The following is a 7,210-nucleotide window of genomic DNA, read 5'->3' as shown; positions in this document are numbered from 1 at the left end:
ATAATATTTCTGTCGTTATGCTTATTCAATACGACTGTAAATTAAGAAAATGAATTTGTTGCAAGTCATTTTTTTTTAAATGTAACCAAACCTGTACAACTGTACAAGAAATATTATAATCAATCCTAAAGGCTGTAACGTGTAGAACGAAAACCACGAAAAATGAAAAAGCATCAACGATGAAGCGATGTGAAACGATATGAATGACTGTTTTTCTTTAAAGTTTAATAAAAACCTATACCTTCAAAGCCACCAACCAAACTTAAGTTTCAATTAATGGCTGTTTAAAAATTGCTTATCATTAAATCAGGTAACAAAATAAATCCTGAAAATTACTCATGCTTTAACTATCATAATATGTTCATAGGCTGTCTATTAGTAACAATCATTCCTGGTGTGAGGGACCTTAAATAAAATTATATTAAAATGAATATATTATATTGGTCTTTAATCAATGTCAAGATACTGTGGTTTCATCAATATTCGTTGAATATCAATTTTCGTGGATTTCGTTTTTAAGTTGATCCACAAAATTAAATGTTCATTGAAATGCAATTTCATTTTAACATTTTGTATTGATTGAGTCATTGGCCACGAATTTACATATCCATGAAACTGTGATTTTCACTTTATCCCCGCAAATTGATATCCTTGAATATTAATGAAACCAGAGTATTCAATTTGTCAATAAATTGATGTAGCAGCAAGACACGTGCACTTACATTATTATTGGTCATGACAAAAACAAGCATCACATGTTGAATCAACGTCTTGACCCTCGAAATACTTTAGAAATACGTCATGACATAAAGAAGTTCGTGTATCGGGGAATATATTATTACTGGGTTGTTTACGTTTAGTTATTATTGTTAAATAATGCTGAGTATTGCTATACTTACTTCAAGGAAGTACGCATTGCTCAATCTCTTAGCAATTTTGGTTCCAGCAATTCAAGTCTTTTTTGGGAGTTGATTTTAATCAACTCTTCTATGCAGTTACTCTGGCCAAACGGAAGTGAAACAGTGTTTTCAATTGGACCTAGCACAATCATGATAGGAAAACCGCTCACGGGACTTTGTATTTGGAAATAATTGATAAATTCGATGTATATATTAATAATATATTCAGAAGCATATTTTTAAGAAGACTTATTTATAATTAACTTGAAAATAGTCAGATTTTAAATGGCACAAACAATTTAAATATTTTTTGTATTCGTATATGTTTGTATTCCTATGCCAGAGTTAAAAAAACTAGTTCGCTGTCATTGACTACCAAAGCGAAATTTTTACAACGGTACCGTTTGGAATCAAGGCTATGGAATCAAGACTATCCAATCTAAATTAAAAACTAGTACGGGCGTAGACTAGACTTTATCATTATTATTATTATTATCATCAATTTGTCAATAATTTGTTTGGATTTAAGAAATATTAACTGATACATAATACATCGTAAAGTTTAATGCCGTTAATTCTATTTTTAAATACATGTACAACACAACATGATTCCCATTGGGTTTTCCATGTAATAATCAGTTAAATAAAACTCCTGTCAGTATTTCAGTACTTCGATTTTATATGATGTTGATTTTTCGACAGCTTCCGCTTCATTCCCTCCAATAAAAACGGACAAAATCTAGCATCACACGAGAACCGCAATTGGCACTAAAGCTAAAGATTCTAGAGTATGTTTACAACGCTGGAACAAAGGACTATATTTGATATTGTCCTAAAATGGCCCCCTTAAATGAACATCATCAATTAGCTGTAATTCTTTTTTTTCTTCGTACAAATATATGTATATACGTGATTTTTTTCCCATAATTTTCATTTTGATTCAAGTCCCACTATTTAGAAATTTTACATAATAAAGATAACCTTTTCCCGCCATTTTTGCATTTCTAGCATAAAACGGCTTCTTTTCAAGCAGTTTTTCTTTCAGAAAACATAGAGCGCGTGCTTGAACAAACAAAATACTTAAATCAGAGATCTATCTAGGCAAGACGCATAAGTGACAAAAAATTTCCCTTGTTCAAAGCGTCGCTCTTTATTTGCCATTCGTTAAAAGATAAGAAAAATGTAAAATATTGATTTATTTTAATTGGATTATAATGTAAAAATAGAGTCCCTTCTGACGTCATATACTGCCAGTGCAAATAAATTAAATAAAAGGAGAAAAATATATTTTATAACAACTCTTTTAAAAAATAACATAACAATTTATTGTACCCGAAACACTTTTAAAAATGGCGAATTATGGGGGGGGGGGGGCATATTTGACCCTTATCATAAATAGTTCTTTCATACCTATTTCCATGATGACTTGTAACCTAGACAGTAGATTGCTATAGAAAAGGGGTCTTCTCTACTTTAATATTTATTTTAAATGCACAATTATATCCATTTTATCATTTCCTACTAGCCAAAAAGATGATGTATTGTTACATTCCTATTTCAGATTAACTCAAAACGTGATTGTCTTGCAAAGCAAAATGATGCATTACAATTTATGAGCCTACAATTGATAAATTGTCAATTTTATAAAGAAAAAGAAGAATTTTTCATAGCTAAAAAACCAATAAAACTTGTTAATAACATTCTGAGGGGAAAAAACCTTTCAAACAAAGGTGGGCTGATAAAACACTTTTCCCATTTTTTCTAAAGTCGAAACGACATGTTCTATTTTATTTTATTACAGCTGAAGAGAATGAGAGCCAGCATTGGCATTCTGAATTCAAAATATGTTAATAAATCCTGAAAAACCATTTATCGTCCATACCAATTCCATTGTTGCACATATTAGGTAAGATTTATATGTGATCTAAATTCACTGTTGTTGTAAAATAGTATTTCGAAATTTCAAAATTCTTTACTCAAATCTTCAATTAATGTATCCGAGTGGAACTGCTTGTTTTTGTTTGTATAATTCTACATAATTCTATTCTGTGAATATAGCATAATTGTATACAAGACTGTATGGTTTAAATTTGATGACCTCACCATTACAGCTGATTGAAAAATGTTTAAGATTAAAAAATTTGGTACACTACTAACATAACTACTGACTAAAGTGTTTAGTTTTGTTTGCTAAAAACCGATAATAGTAGACTTTCATTGTCATATATATATATATAATTCATAAATAACAAATGTACTTGTATTATCTTAAAATGATTTTAAATTTTATTAATCCTTTGGGCCTCACAAATAGATAACACAAGGGGACGATCGATTTTTGAATTAGTCTAGTGGCTATGCACTTTGAATTTAATGAAACAAACGTCCCGTGAACGACGAGGTACAGCGGCCCCCAGTTCCCTAGAGGATGGGTGTGTGCACGGAGCCGGTCCGGACAAATATCTTGTCCCCGATATTGAGTTGTGTGACAGCGGTTACTAAAGTTATCGTTGGTTCTTCAAATATTTACGGTGCAGCCTACCTAATGTCCAGGAAAATGCGTATAGACCTGGTACCGGGGCATTGAACCCATCATACACCGAAAAGTATGTATTTCCTTCGTTAAGGTGAATGTGATTGAACACCATATCATAAAAATTTTACATCTGTGTTATTTTTCTTGAGTCTAGGTAAGGGATATAAATCTTCAACAACTAAAGAGATAGAGGGAGTATGAGGACAAGGTTTTAAGAATTTGGTGACAATACAAATTGATTTCATCGATTTCATCGAATTGTTCCCCCTATTGGGTCACATAGTGAAAACAGTTAACGATGTGATACCTTTCAGTCTCACTGGACTATGTAACAGTTGGAAGCAAAAAAGTGGTCTGATTTGGTTCGTAATTTTAAGAGTAGAAACTTTATGCGAATTTAGCATTTTCTGCTTTACCTTGCTTGAAATAAAAGATACCACAGATTCTAAGTCTTCTATGTCACATTTCGATACTTTACTAGAAAAAGACGTTAAAATAAAACTAAATAATAAACATGATAATTTGAAATAACTTCCCATACATATGTAGCAATATACCATCATCACCTGCTTACGGGGTTTATGTTTCTCAGCTTATTCATTATGCAAAAACATGCTCTACATACGAACAATTTCTTAAACGAGGCAAGCTACAAATGTACTAAAACAAGTTTTTGGAACAAGAATATCAAGAACCCCGAATATTTACAGTTTCAACTGTTTTTGTCTGTGATAACATTACGAATCAATTTTGAACAATAAAACCCCAAAACTTATGAGTGATATAAAACCCAATAACTTCATGAATTATGAGTGACACAAAATGTATATTATAGCAAAACCGAGAAACGGTATTGACTGCGCCGCGTAGTAATACAAAGCATGTGCTGTATAAGAAAATAGTGGTTTTAAAATAATATTGTTTTTAAGTTTACAAATTGGAAATAATATAAATATAAAATAAGGAATCATTCTTTAAATATTATGAGGTGATAATTTCTGTCAGAGTTTGGTCAAATATATCATCGACTTTATTATATTTGACAACGCCCCGACCGAAATTATCACTTCATACTACTCAAAGAATGATTCCTTATTTCTTAATTAAAACATCTTTACGCAAGCACTATGGTCGATACAATGGCCTTGTAAGCAAGTACACTGTTCATTAAGACGCATTCTGACTGACGGTTTTCTTCATACGTGTAGACCATGATTATTTATACACCGGACTGACTACAGTTTCTTCCGTTTTTATCATCTTGACAATGAGCGCATAGCGGGTGCAACCGGTCGGTAGAGGATGCTCCTAGGCACCTGATCCCACCTCCTATGTATATACGTACTGAAGGTTCGTTTTGGCTCAAGGTTTGTATTTTGACCATCATTAGCAAACCAAATCATCAACGTTTTGTTTTTTTCCTATTATGACACTTTCCCGATTTTGACATTTACCTCGATTATGACATGCCAATTGTGACATGGAGCACACGGAAGTGCGACCAGTAAACAGGGGATGCTTATACTTTCTGGGCACATGGTTCCGCCTCAATTTTATTTTGGAGATCCGTTGTTATATAGTGCCTTTTCCCCCTAGCCATCTTTCCCCCCGGAAAAATGGCTATATAGCAATTCTTCCCCCCGGAAAAATGGCTATATAGCAGTTTTTCCCCCAGGGAAAGCTGACTATATAGTGGGCTTTCCCCCTTTTTATAGCCAGATTACCCCCACGGAAAACCTACTATATAGTGGATTTTCCCCCTTTTTTACATTCCGGCCAGGTATATAGTGGACCATTCGTGGCAATAATTTGCAATAATTGATATGATATTAATTTCTTATAAAAAAGGATAAATATCGCATTTATTAATACATAGAATAAAATAGTATTTCATGGTTTCTTAACCCCAAATATGAAGTAAGGCACGCGCCTCCATAACATTCATGTGTCATCATCGTTTATTTCACCTGTTTTTACACCTTTTTGGAACACCTTTTACACGGATTTCGGAATACCTCGAATCTTTTTCATTTAATCGATGCTTATCTACAGGTTCGACTTCGACGTTAAGAACACGTGAGAACACATTTGAGTAAAAATGCGCTGGTTTGGAACTTTAATTTTCCAATGTATTACCATCTCTGTATAAGCTTCTCTGAGGGAACTAACTGTACAATCTTGACTTAATTTTGTAGAGGAAGGGAATAAAAAGTGGAAATGTATTACTCCCTTCGTCCAAAAGGCTATCAATTTTAAATTAATACCGTTCGAATTGACGATCTTTAAAACAATTATATATTTCTTCTTCTAAATATCAAACGGGAGACAGGGTGCAATGATATGATGAGAACTGAAATGTTTTAGTTTTATTTTGATTGATGGGGTTCTAAATCATGGGTAAGGGGTATTTTAATTGATTATATATTAAAAGCATGTGAAAAATGAGTGTGTACAATTTTGTTTTAAAGTTACGCATATTCATATTTTTAGCACATTTTTTACGAAACGCGAGATTTTATGATGTAAACATTTTGTTTCAAAAAGTGAAATGTCTTCACAACCAGAACAATGTCGGTATCTTTGCTGGTTACTTTGGAAAATGTGAAATGGAGCCTGAACTAACCTTATGTATATATTTACACTCACTATTTGCTAATTATCCACTTTTAAGTTTGCAACGTGATTTGTAAATATACAATTTTGAAAATGATGCCATATAAATCAATTTTTACGATTCACTTACCTAAACATCGTATATTACTATTTGTTTCATATTTTTGCAATGAAGATTTTACTTGTCTACCATATTATTTTTTCGAACAATGAAACAAGGGTAATTAAAAAAAAACCCAAACCTCCAAAAAACAAACACATCTATTGTGATGAGCTGACTTACTTTTTTTTTTAAATATAAGCTTGGTCTTCTAATCAACTAACAAGTTAAAAAAGTCGTATAAATGTATGCGCTTAGGTTGGTTATTTATTTTTGATTTTCGGTTGCTCCTTTTATGAATAAAAGTTTATTGATTTATTTATCTAGTTATTTATTATATCATTAGTCATCTTATGAATTGATTAAATGTTTTGAAGAATAATGAATTTACCTGCGTACCTTTTTAAAAAAAATTGTTCGTAAACTTTGGACTATATATGATATGGGCGCCTTAGAAGGCCCCCTAAAATGAACATCGTCGTATTACTTCAATTCTTTATTTTTCTTTGTACAGATATATATGTGATGTTTAAACACAATGTTCATTTTGATTCAAGTGCTCACATTTAAGAAATATGACATCGTAAAGACAACCTTTTCCCGCCATTTTTGCACTTTTAGCATAAAACAGCTTGTGTTCAAGCAGTTTTTCTTTCAGAAAACATAGAGCGCATGCTTGAACAAACAAAATATTTTAATCAGATATATATATATATATATATATATATATATATATATATATATATATATATATATATATATATATATATATATATATAGCATGCGCTCCATATTTCCCATTCGTAAACGGATAAGAAAAATTTCAATTTTTGACCGATTTTGATTGAATTGTAGTAATTTTTATAGCGTTTCTTCTGACGTTATATACTGCAAGTGAGTGCAAATAAATCAAATGAATAGGTAAAAAATATATTTTAAATCAACTCTTCTAAAAAATAACATAACATTTTACTGTACCCGAAACACTTTAAAAAATTGCGAATTATGGGGGCCAAATTTAAATCATATTATATATAGTTCTTAAAAAAGAAAAGCAGAATC

Source organism: Magallana gigas, chromosome 6, assembly GCF_963853765.1.
Source record: "Magallana gigas chromosome 6, xbMagGiga1.1, whole genome shotgun sequence".
In the NCBI taxonomy this organism is placed as follows: domain Eukaryota; kingdom Metazoa; phylum Mollusca; class Bivalvia; order Ostreida; family Ostreidae; genus Magallana; species Magallana gigas.
Note: the sequence above shows the minus strand (reverse complement) of the source record.